Source organism: Sphaeramia orbicularis, chromosome 22, assembly GCF_902148855.1.
Source record: "Sphaeramia orbicularis chromosome 22, fSphaOr1.1, whole genome shotgun sequence".
NCBI lineage: Eukaryota > Metazoa > Chordata > Actinopteri > Kurtiformes > Apogonidae > Sphaeramia > Sphaeramia orbicularis.
In genome coordinates, this window is record NC_043978.1 from 51302424 (window position 1) to 51330139 (window position 27716).

At 38.5% G+C, this 27716-nt stretch overlaps 1 long non-coding RNA gene across 1 annotated transcript; it reads right to left on the reverse strand.

The window, feature by feature from the left end:
* Positions 1-2272: 2272 nt before the first annotated feature.
* LOC115413687 (uncharacterized) lies at positions 2273-26577 on the reverse strand. The gene is made up of 3 exons (XR_003934503.1): positions 26445-26577; positions 11306-11373; positions 2273-2349 (listed from the first exon to the last, which is right to left on the reverse strand). It is a non-coding gene; the product is annotated as an uncharacterized LOC115413687 (long non-coding RNA).
* Between the last annotated feature and the right edge of the window lie 1139 nt (positions 26578-27716).

Consider the following 27716-nt stretch of genomic DNA (forward strand, 5'->3'; position numbering starts at 1 on the left):
ACTTTATGGCCAGGAGTTTGGGTTTTTGCCATCACCATGTTGGCTTTTCTGGAGAGCCAATATTTGGACAAAAGATAGTTTGCTAACACGATAATCTGGTTAACACCTCAAACATTTGAGTAACTAAATCACCTGGCAGTGTTGTCAGGGAAACCTTGTTAAAAACAGCTCCAGTCAAGGTGTCTGAACAGAAGCTCTGAAAGTCAGACTGTCGAACTGTCAATCACCACTCAGGTTTTCTTCATATACATTTTCACAGGGCAGCCTGGTGCTGGAAGACTCTTACTTCTACTGCTCAGAATGTTACAAAACACTGCATGATGGGGTCCCATTACATAAATCTGCAAAGGGGTTTTAATTAGAAATGACAGAAGAAACAAAGACCTGTGGCAACATCTGGCTGTCGACAGCAAGGGAGAAAGTGTTAATGTAGATTTATGTAACGTCATTGTGTCTTCTAACTAAATTAAAATTATATCAGGGTCGAGAAAATTGTGCCAGCAGAAATGATTTAATTTTAAATTATCAATTTAAGCCATGTCATTTAATATTCTGAGGACTTACTTTCACATGTCACCTTACAATTAACCAGAACATGTGCCATATAAACATGACAACAGAGAAGACAGAAGTAAATTAGTACAATCACATTATGATCAAAAGAGGCCAAAACATGTCCTGTACCAAAAGAAGAGAATATGCTGCAGCTAGAATAAATCCTACCATCTGTCCCTTCTTCTTTTACTCTTTGATTCAGTCACACTGGAACAGTGTCCTGAAGGCATCACTTTCCAACTCACCACTGGGATATAACCTGAACAGCTGAAACTGGCTCTTGCAATTTGACCAATAGACCTGTGTTTACCTGCGACGCTTGAGACTATTTAGCATCCTAGATTTACCACGACTAGGGATGTAACGACATGAAAATTTCATATCAGTTATTGTGACCAAAATTATCACAGTTATCATTATTATCGTGGTATTGTTTAAATTGTGCTCAAAATGGTCAAAAAGTACTAATACACACACTGAAATAATTTAACCAAGTTGCATTTTGAAAAAAAAAAAAAAACAAAAACAAAAAAAAACAAATAAATAATAGTCACAATGTCTCTTCTGTTGCAGAAACATTCAAATATTAACCGTTAGTGGTCTGAGCCTGTTTTGTCCATTTTTCCAGCCCTTTTGATTTTGCCTTTATATACTATATAAACAAATGTTTACTATACCCATGTTTGGGGATCTGTATTTTTTCAGCACAACTTTATCTATATCATCTGTCCTATTATTTTTTCACTTTAACCTACTATAAAAACACAAAAGGACAAAAAACACAAAAAAATATATAAAATCGAATTTGAAAAAGGTATATAATTTATTGCATAAATAACACACAGATGCGTAACGAACCTTTTGAAGACTTTAAAAGTGAATATTGGTTCCAAATATTAGGTATAGAAAATCATAATTGTAATAAATTAAAACTATACTCAACTATGTGACATAAAAGCAGATCTTACATAGGTGTTTTTCTCTGGAAAAGTGCAGTAATCAAACACGGTTATAATGATAATTACAATTTAAATGGTAATACTAACTGTCTGCTATTTTACAGCCGTTTATAGTTGTACTGGTAATCGTTACATCCCTAACCCAAACATTAGCCTCTCTTTCTTTCCCATCACCATTTAATAAATGTGCAACAGAAAACCAAAAAAAAAAACTGTTTTTTCTTTTGAAAATGCTGAATAGTAAGAAGGCTGCACAATGCAAGTTGAAGACGAGCCTATTCAAGTCTGTCACCAGTTGCAGTTACAAGCAGCAGAGTTTGCTACAAGCTCTGTAGAGCAGCAATACATGCAAGTAAAATGCTGGACACCTTTGTTTCAAAAGGACAGACACATGTGCATAGGTGTTGTCACATTGATACACCCAGCAGATCGAATGTCGTCTGCATACAGGCCCGTCAAAGGAGGGGCTGCAGTCTAGACTGTATCTCTCAGCTCTGCAACACAGTTCAATTTTTTATCTTCCTTAACAAAATGTGGTGTGGAAACAAGTCAGAAAATCAAGCCAAATAAAAAAGAGTTGTCTATTCCAGTTTTAGGTCTTGTTGGAATAGATGCGAAAAAGCACTACACCTTTGTAGTGAAAATAGGGGAAGAGGTTTTCCAAACAGAGCCATTTGAAATGGTGAACTGGCATGTTTAATGCCTAATATTTGCTGGTCAGGTTACGGTCGGTCACTCACTTGCATGTTTGTCTGCCAGGGGCGATGAGTGTGCTGGAGATGTCCCTGCGTCGGTAAAAACACACCACTTTGGCCTCCACATTCCCATTGGCTGTCTGCAAACCAGAGACAATCGGCGTTACCACGGCAACAAGTGGTGCCGCACATTGAGCACCCACACACACGCACGTACACACACACAAACCAAAAAAACCCAGTGATGAGGATAGTTCTTAACTTTGCCTCCAACTGCAGTGTGAGACTACTGCAATTCTCCAAAATCACAATCAAGTGTTGCAGTGATGAAGACATGGAGGCATGAGGATCTGCTACTGCTCACTTCTGAGAGGCCATACAAAGGCAGGATGGGATCATTTGGAGTAATTAGGTAGAATAATGCAGTAACACTTTGTTGGTGTGCTCATGCAACACTGAGTTTAAATTGGGGAGCTGCATATCAATGTTTTATCAAATGCTACCTGAGAAAGAAAACACTGGATACATTACAGTAACATTAAGTCTAAAAGGATGTAACGCACCATTAAAATTTATTTTTGGCTTTTACCTCTTTTTGACTCCATACACAAAAGAACCACAAATGTTTTCTAAGAGTAGAAATTGAAATATTGATAGACTGTGATTCTTTTAAGTGTTGCATATCATCAACAATCCCACTTGCATGAATATAACAATGGGATAATGTGATATTGCGTGGACAGATGAGCCCTGTTCACATGTCCCATTAACATGCATCCTGAGCATGCATTAACATGCGGCCTGGATCATTCAGGATGCATTCACAGGTGGTCTGGGACGAATGCATCCACATTCTCTTGCTGGTGTGAACACGATCACACCCTGTGATGGAAAGGAGGACTGAAATATACTCAGCTGCAGGGTTCCCGCACATTTTTGATACCTTGAATAGCCCTATAATATAATTTCTGTGACCACTGATGTTAGTTAATTGTGTGAAAAATAATAGCAACCTTTTCACTCACGTCCCATTGGTTATTTTCATATTCACTTTGAATACTCTCCCACTATTAAGCCAATGAGCCATTTTCACACGAATGTAATAGATGGACCCCAGTATTTGTGAAAATATATAATTTTTAGTCAGTTAAAGACAACAAAAAAAACAATGCAATTAAAAAGAAAAACCCTGAGGTCTAGTCCATGTGCAGAATTTTGCTACAGTGGTCCTTGTCTCAATCTGGCAGGTTTGCGCTCTTTTTTTGGGCAATTTCATTAAACTGCAGAAAAAATTCAGGGATGCAAACTTATTAGGGATGGAAAAAGGTGAGACCGCGACACAAACACTCTAGTTTAGCCCAGAGCCATGTTCTGCTATATAAGAACCTTTTCTTCAAATATTATCTTTAAAATGTGGTTTTACGGTTGATTTTTACATCAAGAGAGGAAATATCATTACCTATTTTGAGTTCTAAATAACAAATTTCCATAGCTTAAAAAGAATTTTTAATTTAAAAGGTATTTCTTGGGCTTTTTACCTTTATTAGAGACAGTGTATAGACAGGAGACATGATTGGGGGGGGTGGGGGGGGGGTAATATGTAACAAAGGGCCTGGGCCAGGAATCAAACCCTGGTCACTATGATACCACGTTGAGCCACATGGGATAATGTTTCTACCAGGTAGGTGACCCATTTCAGCAGTACCCACGTTAAACTGGCATGGCCATACCTACTGCATGACAGTTGTTGTGTCAGGTGTCTGTCAAGCATCCCACAGCAATGGACAAAACATTTCTCACATAAGGTGGTGAGTTACAGCAAAAATTGACCATGAAAAACCCAAATGATCAGTCAAATTAATATCACATCCTGATATTGTATATCTGACACCTTTTACTATAGCTTCAAGTAGTGTAGGCTACCATCTGGATTTGTCACAGACATGAAAAACTAATTCCAGTGCACAGTCTGTCCCTCTTTCTCTGAGGTGGAACATAAATCACTTGACATTGAACTATAACAATAAACTTTATTGCAGACACAAGTCCATAAACTACAAGCACACAACATACAGAATAAAAAGGATAAAAAGAATAAAAAAGAATAAAAAGGAGATTAAAAAAATTAAGCACATTATAAATATATAAACTCTTGCACCAATGCCGTCTCAGGTTTAGAGGTGAAAGGATAGCAGCTTTCAGGGGCTAACTAGAGCTTCTATCATGTGGTTCTGTGATGGATCCAGGCGACACATCAACTAAACATCAACTTCTTAATAGTGCCTCACTAGTGTGCACTCCTGTGGTCACAAACAGTTGACTGGCACTATGCCAGTGAGGGACATGAAGCAGAAACCTGAGTGCATAATTATAGGTTACCTGGAGCCTCTGCAAACTCATTTTCTTATAGTTATGACCACAATTGAGCAGTGTATAAAGGTGTGATGTAGGTTCTGAATAGAGACACTTCACTGAATCAGAGCACATAGAAAACTTCCTTATCAGCATGTTAGCTGGAGAATAAATCTGACAGCGCTGTGGATGGATGTCTCTGTCATCCGTCCAGTCATCGGATATGACATGACTGAGGTACTTAATTTCCTCACATACATCCAGAGGACTGTCAGACAAATAAAAGATTGGAAAAGTTGATTTTCTGTCCCCTGCACTTCTAACTATCATTTTTTGTCTTTTCTTAGAGTTCTACTTGATGTCATAGTCTATGCCGCACTGAGAGCATACCTTCACCATCTGCTGCAGCCCAGCACTATATGAGCAGGACCAGATCATCTGCATACATCAGATGGTTGACAACTGTGTTTCCCACAAGACATCCAGTGTTTGTCCTGTTTAACTGATTTGACATTTCATCCATGTACACATTAAATAAAATAGGAGATCAGATTCCTCCTTGCCGGACTCCATTACTAAGATGAAATGGAGCAGATACAACATTGTCCCACTGAACCTGGAACATTTGGTGTGCATACCAGACCACTCAAATTCTCACTAAGAACATGGGAACACCTCTAGCTAGCAATTTTGCAAATAAGTTTTTCATGGTTGATTCTATCAAATGCCTTAGACGCATCAATAAGCATAGAAATACTGATGAATGAAGGCTTGTGTACCTAGATACAATCTCTTTAAGAACATACAGGGGTTGGACAAAATAATGGAAACACCTTCACCTCAAGATGATAATGCCCCATCCATACGCTAGAATTGTTAAAGAATGGCATGAGGAACATTCTAATGAAGTTGAGCAGCTCGTATGGCCGGCACAGTCCCCAGACCTCAACATTATTGAGCATTTATGGTCAGTTTTAGAGATTCAAGTAAGACGTCGATTTCCACCGCCATCGTCTCTAAAGAGTTGGAGGGTGTTCTAACTGAAGAATGGCTTAAAATTCCTTTGGAAACAATTCACAAGTTGTATGAATCAATACCTCGGACAATTGAGGCTGTAATTGCCAGCAAAGGCGGACCTACACCATATTAATTAGATTTTGTTGATGTTTTAAGGTGTTCCATTATTTTGTCCAACCCCTGTATATACACAGGTCAGTCCATGTTTTCTTCTGAAGCCAAACTGATTGTCAGTAGTAAGAACATACATTTCTAGCTTTTCTAGCAGAATTTTCTCCAGTACTTTAGACAAGATACTGGCTAGTGCAATAGGTTGATAATTGTCTATACTATTGAGCCTATACCAGCCTTGTCCTTAAGCACAGGCACAAACATTACAGACATAATAGAGTTGGGCAGAACACCATGAACCAGAAAACCAGTAAAGCACACGGATAGCAAAGGGCTGAGCCTACAGCTGGCATATATACTTCCAAACTAAATCTATTGTGAAATGACATCATATTGATACAACGTCAATGGAAAACTTATTGTAGAAAGGAGGACAGACACACATGCAAGCAACATGTAGAAGTGCATTGAGTCAGCCGCCACACAGGTGAGGCATAAGGTGTATTGATTTATTCAGCGTCTCACACCCATGCAGTGAGTAATGGGCAAGAAATCATTCCACCTGAAAAGTTGCTGGTGTCTTTAAGCGACACAGTGACCAACATGTGCAAAAGAACATGAGAAATGCACCTGTTCAACTTGAAATGACTTAGGCCCTGTTTTAGGCTATAGATGAGTGTTTTTTCACATGGAGCAGAGTGAGATCTGAATACCTGAGATGCGTTTGGAGTAGGGGTGGGCCATATGGCAAAAATATCATATCAAGGAAATTTAAAAAATAAAATCAAATCTCAATTTTATCACGATTCTTTACACTGACCTTTGAGACTAATTTGCAAGTTTCTGAACAGTGCAACCAAACAATTTGGTTGACTGACTCTCACACTGTTGGGACGCTGTCTCTTCAGCTGGTTGAACAGGTTCGTAGTGTTGACATACGGTATTCTAAGAGTACAACGTGACGGACCTATATGTGGAGGACTAATGTCAGGCATACTGTGGCATTATGCGGTGCGCGCGGTGTCTGCGGACTTTCAGCTTTCATAATCAAGCAAACCAATTCACATTTCGGCTAAAATTTCCTTAGGGGGTCAAATGAGTGGCCATTTTTGTCAAAAAAAACAAAAAACAGTTGTCATAAATGCATAGAAGTGTGTTGAAATAATGCTAATCCATTTGTGCACAGACTACTGATATTCTTTGACAGTGGAAGCTCTATTTTCATAAATATTGGATTTGGAATAGCACGTGTATGTGAAAACTTTTGCTGGTGGACGGACGTGACAGTGGATGGACGTGACATTACCCATGATGCTCTGGTCAGTACCAGTACTTTATTAGGAATAAACTTATAGACTTACTATTGATAATTCTCCTCTTCTTCATAAATGTTAGTATTGTGGATCTAAAACAATACCAGCTGACACAAAAACACTAAATGTGTCAGTGGACGGATGTGACATGGTTGTTGTGGATCCCATCACACTGATGCTCAGCAGCCATGTCACTGTTTACACTAATGATCCCTGTGCAAAAACTAGGATCACAATTATTTATTGGATAGTTTATCATCAGACTAAAGAGGAAAGAACAATATACAATTGTTATTTCTTTATAAAAATGCTTATTATTAGAAAACTGTTAATTTAAACAGTGCCGTGTGACATTCTTCATGTATGTATTGGCGTAACATAAGCAGGATGGATCAGCACCATACTCCAGATTGAACCTGTACAAATAAAACATGTGATATGTAGGAGAGAATCTGGGAAGAAAAACTGGGGAATCTAAAAGAATAGAATATTTGTTTTTCAGGTCAATTCAGTTCAAATAGAACTTGGCCATTTGTGACATGAAAATATAGCATTAATTGTGCTGAAATGGGACATTTTTGAGCTGAAAACATAGTTCATATGAGCATCAACATGTTGAACAGAACTGAAATCCTGTACATTTGCAGAACTGTCATTTACCAACACAATGTTCCTTTGGGGATTCACTGAGATTGATTTCTTATGCACAAAGACACAAATAAGACCTCTAAGCACATTTTAGCTGATTTAAAAACAGGTTGATGTGCACAGATGTCTGCGGAGTCAAGTACGCCCAACTCTGTGGGGGCCAAGTCTTAAGTTTTGATAGACCTGCCCTGCCATTTGAAGTTTCACTTTCACTGCGTGTACTCATTGAGGGGTACATGCGGCACGGAACGCACCCCCCTATAACACCCCCGTCAATTCTCTCTGCTTCGTCAGATTGTTGATATGTTATAATCCTTCATGATCTAATATCGTCATATCGCACACCTGTAATTTGGAGACACATTCTACTCTGCTTCTCATTCATGAAAGTTGTCCAAATTGTTGGCTTCAGAAACAAGACACTTTTGTGGAACTTTGACAGTAATGCAGAAGAAATAACATATGCTCTGTATTACCTGTCACAAATCCAAATTTTCTGACAAATATAGAGCTGCGTCAGTCAAGCCATTTTTAGGCAAAACCCTCAAACATTACCAAGCTCTTGCTTTCCAATATTGTTTTTAACTGTAGTATAAATACTTGGTGAATTCCATTACTTTATTTGTTTTATAGCTGTTGGTCAGGTGAAGGTAGAACCTTAAGCTTTAGGAAACAATTTTGATGGACATTTTCCACAACTTGGCACTGATATTTTAGAGACTAAATCGTTAAATAGATAGTTATGGAATAAAAAAAAAATCATTATCTGCCAATAAATTAATGAATAAAAAAGAGAGCAATGACAAAACAGACACATATCAATGTGCCAAGATGAAAGTGAAAACCTAAGAAAGGAAAAGTGACATAAAAATGTAGTTTCTCCATCTCTTTTACTTGTTACTTTGGATGATCTAACTGCATGGTGACTGAGTAGAAGCAACCCATTCATCTTTAAACATTTACCAATGTGAGGCATTGAATGAGAGACAATGGTTCATAAATGGCTGCATTATTCTGGAAACAATCAGTTCATCCAAATTCTACTTCTGTTTATGTCCAATAGTTTTGGGAAACTAGGGGCTGTCACAGTTTTTATTTTTCAGCTCACAATGACTGTTCTATAGTTTCCAGACCTGCGTCTCAAATCTGGTGGAAGTAAAATCCAAAGATCCCTGAGGAGCAGAGAGAGTGACAGTGACAGGCAGAATAGAAGGCTGAGGCTGAGCGCTGTGTCAATCACATTAAACAACCTCCATATTATGGAGCACAGGCCTGGGACACGGGACAGACAGCGGGCACCTGGAACTAGTCTGCACAGACAGGCCTGTTTGACTGAGCACTTATCGAACGGCAGGCTGGGGTTTACCAGACAAACCTCCAGAGCTACACTACCCTTGTACTGATATGACAGTACACATCTGAACTGTCATTTATCAGGAGTTTTGACTTACTGTACTTTCAGTCAAACAGCCAAATCTTGACACATTGTAGCAACATTAAAACTGAAACAACAGTTTAATTCCAGCTGAATATCCCAATTTATTTTGTTCCAGTGTGTGATACTTAGTCACATCTAGGGGTAAAGCTGTACAATACTTGACCCTTATCAACAGCTGACTCGAAGAATACATAAATGAGTTTGTTTAGTCCGTTCCAGACTTTTAGTAACTCTGGTCCACATTCACACACAGTGACAGCCATGCACTGTAAACAGAGAGACTAAATATGAAACAATATTTCACTAGACCAAACCTTAAAAAGATGTGGATTTCATATTGTGGAGTGGTTTTGTGGAATACAAATACAAAACAGTGTGAAAACATCATAAAAATTAAGATGTAAAAAAACTTTATTTTCCAGAGAAATAGTAACAATGAACAGGAGTACAACTGTAAAAGTTATTGATGGTAAGTTATAATTGGATCTTTTTTTTCAATAATTTAATAACTGACTGATTCTTTTTTATGAAGTGCATGTATTAACTGATTAGCCAAGTCATATAAATTTGGAGTAGGACAATATAAGCGGGGCTTCTTCCTACTCCATTTCAGACATAAAGTGTTGTTACAGAGCCACAATGAAATAGTGCTACACCGTGTGACTTTTTTTCTTTTTTTGGCTAACTTATTATTACTTTAACTTTGCAATATCTCATTGTCTTTTGTTCATCTTTCAATTTTATTCCTACTTATGTTCAAAATAAAGTTAATCATCATCATCATCATCAACAGGGACATCATCTATGCAGGTGACCAAATGTCCCTTCATGAAGTGGGACCCCACAGCATTTTGATCCTTTGCCTGATGTCTCAGAGTTTGACAAAGAGAAGGGACTTCAAGAAGATCATGGTAAGGTTTTCATCCAAATGTGTTGCAAATTTTAAACCAAGTTTACAGAAAGCCAATATTCCCATCCATTGTTGTCTGAATTAGATATAGCAGAGGTAGGCAGTTTTACAAACTAGAAGAATCTAAAGAACATGACTACGATAGTCACTGATATCCATACAAAAACTGATCCCTCTTTCCCAACCATAAAACCTTTTTTATGTGATATTTAATTTTTTGTTTCCACTTTTCATAAATGCAGAAATTGGAAAAGTGCATAAGTACAGGAGGAAATAAACCTAATAGCAAAAGAACTGGAATATATAAACAAAAAAAGGAAACAAGGAAGTCTGTGAAGTGAATCCAGATTCCACGAATGACAACCCCTCCATCTACATAAGGGGAAATTTTGGAGGTTGACCAAAAGTGGATTTTTAAGGGTTACTGTGACCTCATCTTCAGCGCAACTTCAAGAAAAACTAACATAACAAATGAGACAGACAAAACTTTAAAGTTATAATTTCTGAAATAAAATATTATATTGCGGTTTATAGTTTTTTAGACTCAAATCTGTGATTGATTTATAAAGATAGAGCCAACCTATATTGATGCAGCAATGATTCTGAATTAACCAATCTATGATCTGTATGACATTTGTATCTCTTCAGCCTGCTTGGAACCCCTATGAAAGTGGTGGTAGAAACAGTGTCTGAGAGAGTATCTGAGCGCATACTGTTAATAAATATGTGAATAAATAAATCTGAATCACTTAACTACAGGCAATTACTCCAGTTGAGAAGACTAATATTAACTATCTGCTACCACAACAGTAACAGTGTTTCCCCTTCTTGTTTCCCTGAATGTTGTTACAACGGAAGTCTGGAATTAGAATGCTGGTACGTCGGTAACACCTGCCTCCCACCCCCCCCACCCACCCTTGACAAATAGACGCAACTCTGTTTACGCATCTTAAACACTGGACCTGAGCTGACATCTTGCAATACTGTTAACAAACAACAATTAATGCAGACTGTTAGAATACACAAACAAGGCATTTTTCCTTACACTCCAGCAGCACACTCTGAGCCTTTTTTTTATCCCACAGTCCAGGGTGTTTATTTTATTGTGGGCTCCAATTACCACAAAAGACACAAAATCCAGCTTTATGAGAACCCAAAAACACCAGAATTTTTTTTTTTTGAATCACCCAAAAGCAATTAAGAATTTCATAGCCAAAACAAACAACAAAAAAACATGTAGTCTTGAAAACAAAGAAATGAGATGTGTGCTTTTGTGGTTTTGAATCCAACCTCAGACTGGCACTCACCTTGTTCAGCTCCTCTATCCTCCTGATCAGCAGTGGGTTACTGGACGAGTTCTCAAAATAAACATAATCTGTGGAGGGACAGTGAGAAGGAGGAGGAGGAAGAGAAAGAGAAACAAGGAGTGGAAAATAGAAAGAGAAAAAAAAAAAACAGGAGAAAATGTCAGTCAGCATTGCAAGGTCATCCAAAAAGGCAGGGTGATTTCCACTTGGAGCAAACTTTGACAGCTTAATTAGTCCAAAGGAAAAGTGCATAACAGACATCCACCGAATGTTGGTTTAACTCGATTAGGCTAATTTCATACACAGGAGATCCAGCTGTATTTGGGAGGTCTGACTGAATAACACACACACACACACACACACTCTAAATCTTCCATTCAGTCTGCAGCCATTTTTTGGTCTTCCTTCTCCTTTTAGTCCAAGTCTTCCCCCCATGTGTGTTATTGTTGTTTGCATGTGAGTGAGTGTGTGCCTGCATCTCTATACACAAGTGTGTGTGTGGTGTGTACATGAGGCTGTGCAGGCGTTAACAGGCGTACACAACTTGCCCGTGTGTTTGTGTGTGTGTGTGTGTGTTGCTGCTGGCTGGGCTCCAGGCCCATCCAAGGCTTAGCTCTCACCAGGATGTCCCCACAGGCCCCAGTCTTGGTAGGGTGCCTGGTCTTAACCCTGCATGTGTCTTGGCTGAGTGTTGTCAGATTATACCCCACACTTGGTAGGCTGCCTGGAGCTGGAGCTGGAGCCCAGGCTAAAGCTATCCCCCCCTTCATCCCAACTTCCTCCTCCTCTCCTGTATCACCCCCCTGCTTCCCACAGCCCTCGTCTTCTTGACCAATTGGGCCAGAGATCGCCCACCAGTGAAACCACCATACACACTGACTCTTCCGTCTTTTCTTTTTTTTTTTTTTTTCCCCTGTGCCTGTGTCCAACACTAACTGGTTTTGGGATTCATTCACAAAACCAGAATCTGCACTGACTTCCAACTTTATACATTTGCACTTATAAGTCAATATTTTTGTTATCATTAGGAAATTTTATGGCACACCTAACACCATCATTGAACTATTGTTTGTGTATTGATAACCTCATTTAAGTTCATCTTTTGTGCCGTAGAGCAGTTCATAATTTCAACTATTTTAGGCTGTCTGATAACAAAATACAATATCTGAGGCAGTGTTTCCTAACCTTTTTGAGCAACAGAACATATTTTACATTAAAAAAAATCACAAGGCATACCACCACACAAAAATGTCACAAAAAGTATATCTATTGAAATATTATGCAAATCTCATCTCAATTTACTTATTCACTGTGACATTGTCGCAGGGAGTTCGGAATGAGAAAGCTGAGAGGTGTGCATCAGCAACCCCTCAGATGGAACCCCCCAGTCCATCGTAGTATAATAGAGGCATAGCCCCCCTACCCCAACCCACATCAGGGCCGATCAGTCGTGCAGTCGTACATATCTATATCATGTTGCTCATTTACAATACCAATCAGGTGAAATTAGATAATCTTCCACGAGACACCTGATGATTTCTCACGGCACACTTATGTGCCGCGGCACAGTGGTTGGGAAACACTGATCTAAGGAGTACATCTGTTCAGCATCAGTCAATGCAAAAGTACTCCTACTCACAAAACTGATGTTTCAGAGCTCATACTATGGAGGACAATATTTAAATGATACAATGTGATTTAATACAGTTTGTGTGTCACAGCCAATTGTGCCATTATTTAACACCAAATTCAGCCCATGTTGCCTTTGACATGGCTGTGACTTGCATATGAAGAAAGTGCTGCTGAGAACAGATAGCAGGTGGTAGAAAGGAGAGGTCAACAACAAGTCATGCAGAGGTTTAATGAACTCTGACTTTCCCATAATGACAAAAGGCACAGCAGTGTTTTTCATGGAAATGCAGAGTGTGCTGTGTTTCTTCCATATTACTGATATATATATATATATATATATATATATATATATATATATATATATATATAGCATCCAACAAACAATGTAACTTCTGACCACAAACCTATTGTGGAAGTCAGAAATCAATGCTATGGCAACTAGAATATGAAACCCCTTTCTGTCATGTGTCACGTCTTCTCCTTTAATTTCCTCTGTGGAAACTCCCACAGCAGTGTTCGGTCCCTTCCAAAACAGGTTGGACATTACAATTTCAAATTATTTTAGATACTAAAATTGTCACATTCATCCACTAATATCTCCAAATCTAACACAGCACTGACTGTAATACATGCAGAAAACCTACACTTGTATTTGTCATATTCCAGTAACATGCTGCGTCAGTGGTGTGAGTAGAATCCACGCACCTGATGCTCTTATTAGATTGTGTTGGTCATTATTGAAAAGAACTGGCTGTGTGTGTTCATACATTCGCGCAGCGGTACTGGATCACCCACAGAACTCCAATCTGCACATTTTCTGTGTTGCAACTTCACACTAATTTGTGTTGTTTAATGAACTTGGTCTTTAAAGTCACAGTAAACAAATTCATTTTTTATGCTGTAAATTTCCTTTGCAGTTTAATAATGCCAGTGTGGTAAAAAAAAAAAATAACAAAGAAAAATGTATAGTTTAGAAACCAGTATTTGTACTGGCAAATTTCTGTTCAAATACCCCTAAACTAGCCAATGTTTCTTCTTTATATTACAGAGGGAAGCCCTACCATTAGCTAAACAAAACGGCTCCAAAGTCTACTAATGATAGTCACTTATTGCAATGCAGATCAGTTCCACCCAGCAGACTGCAGCCCACTCCGCAGTCTCGGTGATTTGACAAATTTTTTTTACAGATTAATCAATGCAGAAAATAATTATTTGCAGCCATTCAAAACCAGCTACAAAAGAGTTTGACAGTTCAATTAGTTTCCAATCTGAAATTTAAATAGTAAGCACACATTTTGCACTCAGGTTGAGTTTACTATCCAAGAAGCAGCGAGGCTTGAGCTATTGTACCACTTTGTCCACCCACACGCATCTTCAACACACTGTAATGCAAAGCAGCAACAGTACTTGATGCATTAGAGGAAGGGGCACACCTCTGGCTTCTCAACTGGAAAACCTTTTGGCCCAACATTCCAATTGGTATTCCACTCTCTGCCCACGCAGCTGAATCGAACAGGTTCACACCCGTTCTTTAGTGCTTTAAAAAAAAAAAAAGTAAGAAATCTCAACTAAAGTAGCAAAACCTTCAGCAAGCTGAGAAAAAGCAGGTAAAGTGAAGACTAGGGATGTAACGATTACCGGTATAATGATAAACCGCGGTAAATTTCCCAACAGTTAGTATTACCATTTAAATTCTAATTATCATGATAACTGTGTTTGATTACCGCACTTTGAAAATTAGAGGTACTGCACATTTCCTGGAGAAGCAGCAGCAGCATCTATCTATCTATCTATCTATCTATCTATCTATCTATCTATCTATCTATCTATCTATCTATCGATTGATCGATCTCTGAAAAGGAAACTCAAACTTTATCTGGAAAATGGTCAAACAGTGGTCATAAGGTGCCATCTTTAATGCACACTTGTATATTTGATTGTTTACATGTTAATATTTGAATGTTTCTGCCAACCGAAAGTACATTGTGGCTATTATTTAATTTTCTTTCTTTCTGTCTTTTACAATATACAACTTGGTTAAATTATTTCAGTGTGTGTATTAGTACTTTTTGAACATTTTGAGCACAATTTCAACAATATCGCGATAATAATGATAACCGTAATAATTTTGGTCACAATAACCGTGATTTGAAATTTTCATATCGTTACATCCCTAGTAAAGACAAGTCCACGGAATACTTGCATGATCATTTATAGTCACTGAACAAAACTAAGTAATCATGTGTATAAACATATAAAAAGACTTCCCATTTCCTCTGGTGAATTCACCAAAGCTGCAGCTCACAGAGCATGTAGAGTGTAATTTCTGTGACAGCTTCTTCTGGCAAACAGACACATATTCACTACTCGACATCGCTTCGAGAAGGAGAGAGAGCGTCACATCATGCCTGTCTACTCTTCACCCTGTAACAGCTTGTTACTAGACTCCGCTGCCACTATGACATCTTCGTCCCGCTGCGGAATATCAAATAGGCCAAGTTGAAATTGAGCAGCGCTGAGACAGAAAATGAAGACAAGATCTGTGCCTCGCTCCTTTTCACCAGCACAGAAGGGGCAGAAGCCTTGAGGTCAGAGGTCAGAAAAACTGGCTCGACTTGATCCGATTGCCACAACGGCTGGGAATTTGTGAATGGGGGAAAAAAGGAGAGACCCAATAAGGAAAATGGGATAAGAATAACTGACAAAAAACCTTTCTGGCACTGGTAAATCCAATCCAATCCAATCCAGCTTTATTTGTAAAGCACTTTAAAACAACTGCAGTGGACCAAAGTGCTGTACAGAAGAATAATTAAAACCAAAATAGAAGAATAAAATACAGAATAGATTTAAAGACATAGAAACTGTACAAAAAGGAAAAAAAGGTGCTATAGAGAAAAATAAATAAAATCAAAATAAAAAGAATAAAATACAAGAATAGTTTAAAAAGCCATATGGTTAAAAACAACAAAATAAATAAATACATAAAAGAGATAAATAAGAACAATAAACCACTCCCAAATAAAAACAATAGAATAAAGATAGTACCTTCAAACATCTCACATGTTTTCAAAAGCCAAGGAGAAAAGATGGGTTTGAAGAAGGGATTTAAAACCAGACAGAGGAGGTGTGTGTGATATGCAGAGGCAGATGGGTCCATAGTTTAGGAGCTGCTGCTCAAAGGCACGCTCAGCCCTGAACTGGTGCACAGTTTTTGGTTTTTGGTAAAAGCTGAATACAAGCAGAGCTGTCACAGCAACATTTTCATACCATACCACTGACAAGCCAACCAAAGTGGATGGCAAGGGTTCTCAACAACAAATACATTCACAGTTGTTCACTTTGTCATGAAGCAATATGACCAACATTGTTTCTCACAGAGCTGTTATCTGGATTCGTCATCTGATCTGCTTTTCATAGGAAGTGTATAGATTGCATCACTAAATAAATAAATAGCAGCACTGTCCAAGCTTTCCTAGTCCACTAATATTAAATTTAAATGCACACAGCACCAATGTAAATACAGATAGTGCTGCATTATTGCTTGGTACTATTAGGATCGCTAGGTTAACAGGGGTTCATTTAGTCTGCAGAGGAGTCTGTAGAAGTTCTGTGAGGTGATGTCTTGGTGCTGCTAAACAACTACAACTACAACAACTACAACTACAGGTTACAGCTTCCAAAATACAAAATACTCCAAAATACAGTGGGTCTATTTTTTATTTGCCAAAGTAACAGTGCAAAACACAAGTGTAAAAACATTTTGGTCACACTCTGTCACTATTAAAAGTGTTTTCTTAGTGTTTCCCACTATAACCTACATGCTTTTCTGCTGTTCAGTCAAGAGAAGTGCACAAATATTTTTAGTTCATTATGATACTGTGATAGAACAAAGCAGAGAATAGTAAGCAGTGTATCCACTGCACTAGTACTGCATATATCGCTGTTCAGACACCCAAAACCACCCCAGGGGGAATTTCTTCACCGCACCAGCCCTAAATGCAGATGCAGCCCACAATTACTGCCAGTATAGGTTGAGTGTGTGATATTTAGTAGCATGTAGTAGTGAAGTTTTATATTGCAACCAACTGAATACACCCTCCCCTACAAAAACACATTAGTCCCTCATTAGAGTCCATGTTTGTTTTCTTCCATTCTGGGTTTTTCTTTTTTTATTATTTATTAACCTCTGGTCTACAATCAAACATAGCAGGTGACCTAAACAACATAAAGTGGGTTAACACTAGGGATGTAACGATTACCGGTCTAATGATAAACCACGGTAAAATTCCCAACAGTTAGTATTACCATTTAAATTCTAATTATCATGATAACCGTGTTTGATTACCGCACTTTGAAAGAGATAGAGAGAGAGACTATCTATCTATCTATGAATAAGAAAATCAAACAACTCAAACTTGATCTGGAAAATGGTCAAACAGTGTCCATAAGGTGCCATCTTTAATGCACATTTGTATATTTGATGTTTGCACGTTAATATTTGAATGTTTCTGCCAACAAAAAGTACATTGTGCCTATTATTTTATTTGTTTTTTGTTTTTTTCCAAATGCAACTTGGTTAAATTATTTCAGTGTGTGTATCAGTACTTTCTGAACATTTTGAGCACATTTCAACAATACCGCAATAATAATGATGACCGTGATAATTTTGGTCACAATAATCGTGATATGAAATTTTCATATTGTTACATCCCTAGTTAACACTATACACCACTCTCACAAAGAAAGAAGAAAGTTCATCAAGATCTGCTGTAGAAACATGGCAGAATCCATGTCAGGCGACCTACTCTCCTGTAGATATAAAGAACTAATTCTTAGGTAACAAAGTCTCAACTGAACTCAACTCATTGAATGAAAACATAACTATGGAGATTATGCTCCATTTCTGCAATGAAACACTTTTCAGTCCCCTCTAATGTTACATGTGGCATTTTTAAATGTCTACTAAAAATCCCTTGGACATGTCAAGGTGAATAAACTGTCAATGTTCAAAAGGACCCTGATCATTGAAAAACAGGAACAGGTCCCATGACTAACAGTGAAGAGAAATGTTGACGTTATCAGCTTCAGCTTCGCCAGCTCTATTAATTATGAGCTAAAATGCGTCATGACCATTAATAAAAAAAAAAAAAAAAAAACTAGAGCAGAACCACATGTTGAAAAACACTCAGTTTTGGTGTGAAAATGCACCACACAGTGAGATGCTTTTTGGTCTTTTTTTTTTGGTCATCCACATCTATGTGAAGGTGGGATATTGGGCAGACTTTAACATCTTCCTTTTTCTTGCCTCTGGACCCTCAGTTACCCAAAAAAAAAAAACTTCACCCCATGTCCCCCTCCCTGCCCTCCACATGGAGAAAAAAAGGGAGTATGGGAAGAGAAGGGTTGAGTAAAACGTGGGCTGTTTGGAGTGTTGGAGTTTCCACCATGTGAGAAGCTGAAGCTGGAGAGGAACTCAAAATGAGAGCAACAGAGAGAGAGAGAGGGAAAAGCAGGGCCTGTAGGCACAGAGCAGCGTCACTCAGTCTCTCCGTTTCCCATCAGCCCTCCCACCGCCTCAACCCGCGTTACACCCCCCTACCCCTACTCTCCATCCCCAAGCTCCTTGTGTAAGCCAATCAGCCTGCTCCGGCGCCCATGATGTCACAGTGCAGTCAAATTTTGTTGGAGCCAATCAAGGCATGTTACTGAGCCCCAACAGAGAGAGTCTGCTGGGCTGCTGATTCAAACCAGGCCAGAGAAAGAAAGACAGTTAGTGAGGCGATGACGAGAGACAGGGAAACACAAGGATACGGATGGGTCTGAGAGAGAGAGAGACAGCTCCAGGGTCAGGCATGGCAGGAATGGAAGTGACAAACAAGTGACCAAAACCATGACACCGAATGAAAAAGATATTCAGATCAACAATAAGCCACAAAAGATAGATTTAGTTTGATATGAATGACTGACATCCAGTCTCACAGAGTAGTTGACCAAATTAAATACATTGCTATACATGGTATTTAAGGGCAGGGAAGCAGGGAACGTCGAATTGCTGTTGAAATGCTCCAGATCAGAAACATAATGTAGCCTGTGCTGATGGGTTGGGAGTCAGTCTACAGACAGGTCACAAGGCTTGATGCTTGTAAACTGGTGTGTCTGGGTATTATCCCGGAGCCTGAGCTAAAATAACAATTAACTGATTAGTCTATGTGTAGAAACATTCAAGCAAATATCATGTCATTTAAGCAAATACACCAAACATTTCTTCATTTTAGCTTCACAAATAAGAGGATGTGTTGCCGTCTTCTCAAACGAGTAAATTTTAAGGTATTTCATCACAAATAAAAGAGCAGCTAGTTGCTGTTTAACGTGTTATATTTTCTCACATATGACCTCTGCTACAGGATCTGTCAGCATCTGATGATGACCTTATAAATAATTATAAAACCACTCTTCAGCATTCCAGCCAGCAATGTCTCCTTCCTTCATTGGCTTGCAATGTGTAACAGTCAGACTTAAACCTGTTGCACTCCAGTGCAATACAAAAATGTGGGGGAAAAAAAAAAGGAAAATCTGCATGGGAATTTTTCCACTTGACATTATGATTTGATAAAATTCTATACATTGCTGTGTTCAACTTTCTTAATACAACTTTGAGAAGAGAGCATGGAGTCAGCAGTAGCAGTGGTTAGTCCAGCACTAGAGTGGCACTAATGCAGCATTTCCACTACGTGGTATCGACTCCACTCGGCCTTTTTGCATTTCCATTACGAAAAAGGGCCTGGAATCTGGTACCCGGTACTACTTTTTTGTTCTCACCTCCGCTGAGGTTCCAGGACTGGGGACCAGATACTAAAAGGTGACATGTAAACACTGCAGACCACTGATTGGTCAGAATCGTCTTTGTGACCCGCCCTTTTCCAAAAAACAGATGCAGTAGTTGACAGTAAATCTGTCAGTAGGTTAATCCACATGATGACAGTCTGTAAAACTACACCATGGTTTGTCCAGGAGGTTCAGATGGAAAAATTCAGCAGGAGTTTGACGAGACAACACGCAACGAGTGAGTTTATCAGCAACTGTGAGCAGACGACACAGAAGTAACGCACCGCATCGCTATGACAACCAGGTACTGTAAAGTGGGTAGTATCCAGGAATGGAAACGGTCTGGAATAGGACCTGGTACCAGAGCAGAAATGGTCTGGAATAGAACCTGGTACCAGAGTGGAGTTGAGCCGGTCCCATGTAGTGGAAACACGACATAAGATGACAAAGTGCACAGGAGCTCCATGTGTATCACAGTGACTTCCAATGGTGTCTTCAGACCATTGTTCAACAGTCTCAGGTTTGTTTGAAGTGCATTTAGCTAAACAGAATGATGTTGTTTTCTGTGATGCTCAGGTTAAAGTTACGTCTCAGACATACTTCAGAACAAGTTACATGTAATATCACACACAGCCTTTGCGGTGTCCGGGTGATAGTGTCATAGGTGATGAGTACACTGCTGGAGGAGGGTTGGTTTACAGTAATTAATGATGTCCGTTTGACCAAATTATTTGGTCAATTTTTTTGTGGGTGGAAACATGTAGATATGAAATCAAATCTGTCTGAATGTTTTTAGAAAATTTTGCTCAGCTGTAGCAAGCTATTAAATAAGTATTTCTACACACAGTATAGTACAGGTTGAAAATATTTCAAAAAGATCAAAGTATACTTTTTAAAAATTGTATTAATGTGTAAGTTGTCTCAATATAAAACAGCTCTAAGTAATCTTTTGCATAAAAAACAGAAAATTATGATTCACTGATATGACTGGACAGACCGAGCATTAATGTCTACTTTTATTTATTTAATTAAATACATTCAATGCATAGTTCATTTGTCATTGATATGCCACACTATACTATCCAGTGTAAGATATTAATGAAAAAGGCCTGTGCTAGAGCTAATATCGAAGACAAAAGTGTAGAGCGTAAGAAGGTGAACATCCACCCATGCCTGTCTGTAGGCACATAACACCCCTCCACATCCCAGCGCTTACTCATTCACACACAGAACAAGGTGTGTCTGTCGTCATGAGCAACAACCACGAGAAAAAAATTGTGTCTTGATTTTTTTTTAATAGTATGGAAGGAGGTTTCCATAGCAATGGCAGGTAATTTAATCTAAATCAACCTCACACTTTGTTTTCACACTTTCCTATCACTCACTTCGATGAAATCAAGCCAGACAGAGCAGCACACATCTGTTTATCTGTTCTGATCCATCCATCTATTTGTCAATCTCCTTCCATTCCTGTTGAAGAATAAGAGGAAGGTCACCAAGGTACTTTCAGTTAATACTTATCTCTTTTACTCAATACTTAGTATCTCAGGAAATATCTCATTTTCATTTCCTACAATGATCAGAGTCCTTTTTGGTGGTTTTCGAACAAAGAAGGATTTTAGTCTTATAACTAGGGCTGTGTATTGGCATGAATCTGGCGATACGATACAAATCACAATACTAGGATCACGATACGAGATAGATATACATCATTCATGATACTGTTAATAAGGCAAATTTTACTTCTTTTTTTAAATGATTATTTCCTTGAGGAATTGAATTACACCCAAAATCTGCACAAATACTAAACACATTTTTATTTAATCAGAACAGGATCTAACGCTATATCACAAAATTTTCCTGTGTTAAAACTTAAATTATACTTTACAGACATTACAGTTTCAGATCCTGTTCAAATGTTCATATTCTATTAGTTCAGAACTAACATCAGAACAGTATTTGAGTTCAATCCCAACAAAGGAACGAACATTATTGAATAAAAGAGTGTTAAATAAGAATAAAGAAAATATAAAGAAAACAGAAAAACAAAAAAAGAAAAATGAACCTCCACAATATCTGCATTTGAATAAATACCTAAAAATATCCATACAGTACTTTTTAATATCGATACAGTATTGTGAAATGAAATATCACGATATATTGCAGAACTGATATTTTCTTACAGCCCTACTTTTATGACCAGTGGCAGCAATGCAACCTCCATCAGACATCTGTCCAGCACTTGTGAAGCAGCCTGTTCAAATGAGATTCAGGAGCAAAAGGGTATAGATTTGACATAAAGGTTTGTGATTTTAAAGTATTTAAACAACCACATCTTGAACATTGCTGTGGTTCAACAAACAAGCTACGGGCAAATATAACTCAAAGCAAAAGCCAAATATTGCAAGTGGCTGTTAACTGGAATGTGTTGATGGGAACATTTTGTTGAATTGATCTAATAGCTGTCATGCATCTGTCCAACTGATTGTCCTAAACTTGGCAGGATGGCAGCGAACAAGCCTCAGATCTTTGACTGTGAGTACACCCACCAGACCTATGAGAGAGGCAACTGCCAGTGTGGGAAATTAACACCAGCCATACGGCAAACAAAGTGTGGGCACTTTCAAATTTAGTCCATTTGTAATTTAGTAAACATTCCAACACCTTTAAGCTGGTTCTGAATCATAACTGCCAAAGTGAAGAAAATCCTTGTCATTCACCAGCCAAATAAAATGTGAGCACTGTTAAAAGTTACTCACATTTTAAGCTGGTAAACACTACAACACTTTCAGCACATTCTTTACCAGAGTCGTCAGAGTATTTTTTTTTTTCTAGAGTATTCACACCTAGATCTCAGCAAAACAATTTCTCTCCTTTCCCAAGTCTCATGGGAGGCTACTTTTCAGCCTGGCAATAAGTTTGCAGCTTGGTGTCTCCTGTTCAGAGGTGCAGGCTTTTTAGCTTCCATTGCAGTGTAAAGACAGACTGCACTTGCTTCTCTTCCCTTCCCACAACCAAGATAAGACTGCAGCCTATACACAGTCACCAATACTTTCCTGCATATGGAGAAAGCTTGAGGAAGAAGTGCTGCGGGCGGCGGAAGAGCGGCTTGTGGCCTGCGCAGTAAAAACAAAGACATCAAGGCTCACACCGAGCCAAGCTTTTGTCCACACGGTTCATTCACATGGGAAGTCATCGCTTTTCCAAGATGATCTTGCATTGTCTTGCAAAGCAGTAGTGGCCATCTATCGAAAGGGGGCTCTGTTTTTGTTCTGATGTCAAGATGAAATGGTCTCAGGAGACGCTTTGGTCAATTATGAAACCTGTTTTTGGGCACAATTCGACTAATTTCAGATTTGGTTACTACTATTAATGCGGACAAAAGCTGTTTAACAGTACCTTTATTCAGTAATTTGATTGTCATAGTTTGTGGTTTTTTATTAGGTTATTAAACAGTTAGGCCTCTTTGCGCTGTTTTCAGTCTCAATATTAAGGGCAAACCACAAACTGTGTAGAATCTGGATTTAAAAGAATAACTTTCTGGCATCAGAAAGTCAAATTAATTCTGGCTTAATTCATTTTAGTCCCACCTAAGCTCTCTAGTTACAAAGGTGGGTAGAGAAGACAGGAAAACACTCATTTTACTACACTGGGATTAAACAGTAGGATAAGCCAGTCTTTGGTCTGGGTCCAGACAAAGTGAACTGTGGTTGAGTTCATTTACTGTGTCAAAACACTTTCACATGGCTAAGAGTTTTTAATTAGCCTGAGGAAAGTTACACACAGATATCACTGCCATTAAACAAAAGAAGGAAAACAAACTGAATAAAAAATGAGACAAATTATCAAAATGTCAGTGTCAGATGTCAACCTGTAAATAAACCAATTGATGGAAAGTACAGTGAGATGGCGCAAATGTAGAAGATGACAGAGGGATGGAGGTAAATCATGCTAAGTTGCAAAACTAACTGAACCAAATGTAAACAATGCTTAAAAAAACCTGGAGAACCTACTTGTGTAAGACCACTCTTAAGAGTTTGAGAATGCGGAGAAATGCACAAAATGAACAATCGTCTGGCACTTAAAGCATTAACTTTCTGCCTGCTGTGGACATGTTCTCCTGTTTTCTCACACGTAGAGAAATTTGACTAAATAGGAGGGCTTTGCCATTCATTATGAGCTATTTTTGATCCAGGCACCAATCCAAGTCACATTATTCCCTCCTTAGATATTTCATTGCTCAACACATTGAAATATATCTCCTAAATTTATATTTAAAAAAATGCAATCACTAAGTATCTCTTTCTCACATATTCATAGTTGCTTGTGTGCAAAAAAAAAACAAAAAAAAAAAACAAAAAAAAAAACGTGATTTAGGCTTACTCAACCCTTGCAGTATAAATAAACAATATGCATCATTTTAAAAGTGAATGAATATATTCTGATGAAATGAAATTTCATCTACAGTAAACTGACAGAGGGAAAAAAAAACTTTTCTTGCCTGGTAATTCTGATAGTATATTATAATCATATCTAATCACAGATCTTGTGTAGAATCCAAATTTACCAATAATGCAGTTTGTGTGTGTGTGTGTGTGTGTGTGTGTGTGTGTAAAGAGGATTGAATTCTTTTCTTGTCCTTTCTCACATCCACTCATCCTGGGAAACAAATCCAAAAATGCAACTGGCTTATTTGAAACTACTGTATACAGGAGCTACAACCTAATATGAATATGATAATCAGCACCTACAAGATGTGATTCAGAGCAACATAGGCAGAAAATGAGTGGGAGGAGAATACTGGAATCTGAATTCAATATTAAATGGAGCTGCCTGTAAAAAAAAAAACAAAAAACAAAAAAAAACATTATTGGTTAAAGATGAGATAAAAGCATCTATGGGATGTTTTATATGAGATTTTTCACCTGTTCTGACTCTTTTGGTTAGACAGACGTAGGGATGTAACAATAACCGGTATAACAATAAACGGTGGTAAAATTCCCAACGGTTAGTATTAACATTTAAATTCTAATTATCTTGATAACTGTGTTTGATTACCGCACTTTTAGGGGAGAAAACGCCTATGTAAAGATCTGCTTTAATGTCAAATATTTGAGTATAGTTTAAATTTATTACAATTTTAATTTTCTATACCTAATATTTGGAACCAATATTCACTTTTAAAGTCTTTGAAAAGGTTCGTTAAGCATCTGTGTGCTATTAATGCAATAAATTACAGACATTTTTCAAATCAGATTTTATACTGTACTGCCGAACTTCAGTCTGTCAGTATTCTCTGAAATATCGTGGACCAAATCTGTGGAATTAATCTAAGACCTGAACTTCAATCAACATCTACTTTATCATTGTTGAAAAAGCATCTGAAAAGGACTTTAATTCATGAAAAAAAATGTAAGGCTGTATATCACTTGATTTGTATTTGATGATTTGTAATGTGGATTTACATTTGTATTGTTTTTACTTTAGTTTATTATTTCAGTTATGTTGTATTTTTTAATTAATTCTTTTTTTTGTGTATTGTTCATTTCGGGGGAGGTATTCATATAAACCTTTTTTGGCTTCTAACGTCTCCTGCATAATTTTGTTACTTGTTTGAATGTTGTTGTTTTTTCCATTGCTGTTTTTATTTTGTGAAAATAAATAAATAATTAATTTATTTTTTGGTGTGTGTGTGTGTGTGGTTTCTGTCCTTTTATGTTTTTTATAGTAGGTTAAAGTGAAAAAAAAACAAAAAAAAAAACAGATGATATAGATGAAGTTGTGCTGGAAAAACAGATCCCAAACATGGATATAGTAAACATTTGTTTATATAGGATATAAAGGCAAAATCAAAAGGACTGAAAAACGGACAAAATAGGCTCAGACTGCTAAGGGTTAATATTTGAATGTTTCTGCAACAGAAGGGACATTGTGACTATTATTTTATTTGTTTTTTGTTTGTTTTTTTTAAATACAACTTGGTTAAATTCTTTCAGTGTGTATCAGTACTTTTTGAACATTTTGAGCCCAATTTCAACAATACCATGATAATAATGATAACTGTGATATGACATTTCCATATAGTTCCATCTCTTAGACAGAAGCCTGAACTTTATGATAACATCCTGGTAGGTTTGATTGTACTTTTCTCCTTAAATGGACCCACTTCTTACCGCTTCCCTTCCAGTCTTAGTAGGTTCCTGCAGATTAGTGAATTTCAAATTAATCTGACTTGTGTTAAAACCACAGATTAGCTCGGCCAATACTTAAAGTGCACACCAAACTTTTCTATATGTTGGTCCTGTTGTGCTGAATATCAAAGCCCATGCATGTTACGTTCACGGCCATAATCACATTTCAGTTGTTTGGGCTCAAGTAGCTCCAAAAGAAAGGGAGGGAATGTAAAGGCAGTTCAGTAAGCACTAGTCTTCATCACCATCCTCCTCCTCCTCCTCTTCTTCTTCTTCACACACTCACCATCATCATCATCAGAAGCACAAGGCTGTTTAGCTTTAGGAAATAAAAGACGGACAGAAGGAAGGAAAGAAGGAAAGAAGGAAGGAAGGAGAACCGGAGCACGAGCTGCAAACACAGACAGAGCCACGGCCAAACAAGGAGACTACCGACACAATGTACGCAGAAAAGTGTGGCAGAAGGGACCGGAAGGCTGTGTGCCCCTTACCTCCAACCCGGTACATGTTGGCTGCCATGGCTGCCCCGGTCCTGGCTTCCTCTCCAGGTACAGGGCTGGCTCTGGTGGCTCTACTGCCGGAGCTGTGTTAGCAGTGCCGCCGCGGAGTGTTGGAAAATGGAGGATGATCAATACGAAACAGACGAGCACCGAGCCCTTAAAGAGACAGTACACTGTTTCTGCGGGTTCCATAGAGGGACACTGGTTCTACTAAAGGGTCTACTAAAGGTTCCACACAGGGACACTGGTTCTACTGCAGGTTCTACAGGAGGACACTGGTTCTACTAAAGGTTCGACTGCAAGTTCCACACAGGGACACTGGTTCTACTAAAGGGTCTACTAAAGGTTCCACACAGGGACACTGGTTCTACTGCAAGTTCCACACAGGGACACTGGTTCTACTAAAGGGTCTACTAAAGGTTCCACACAGGGACACTGGTTCTACTGCAAGTTCCACACAGGGACACTGGTTCTACTAAAGGGTCTACTGCAGGTTCCACACAGGGACACTGGTTCTACTAAAGGTTCTACAGGAGGACACTGGTTCTACTAAAGGTTCTACTGCAAGTTCCACACAGGGACACTGGTTCTACTAAAGGTTCTACAGGAGGACACTGGTTCTACTAAAGGTTCTACTGCAAGTTCCACACAGGGACACTGGTTCTACTAAAGAGTCTACTGCAGGTTCCACACAGGGACACTGGTTCTACTAAAGGTTCTACAGGAGGACACTGGTTCTACTAAAGGTTCTACTGCAAGTTCCACACAGGGACACTGGTTCTACTAAAGGTTCTACAGGAGGACACTGGTTCTACTAAAGGTTCTACTGCAAGTTCCACACAGGGACACTGGTTCTACTAAAGGTTCTACAGGAGGACACTGGTTCTACTAAAGGTTCTACTGCAAGTTCCACACAGGGACACTGGTTCTACTAAAGGTTCTACTGCAAGTTCCACACAGGGACACTGGTTCTACTAAAGGTTCTACTGCAGGTTCCACACAGGGACACTGGTTCTACTAAAGGTTCTACAGGAGGACACTGGTTCTACTAAAGGGTCTACTGCAAGTTTCACACAGGGACACTGGTTCTACTGCAGGTTCTACTGCAAGTTCCACACAGGGACACTGGTTCTACTAAAGGTTCTACTGCAGGTTCCACACAGGGACACTGGTTCTACAAAAGGTTCTACTGCAGGTTCCACACAGGGACACTGGTTCTACAAAAGGTTCTACAGGAGGACACTGGTTCTACTAAAGGTTCTA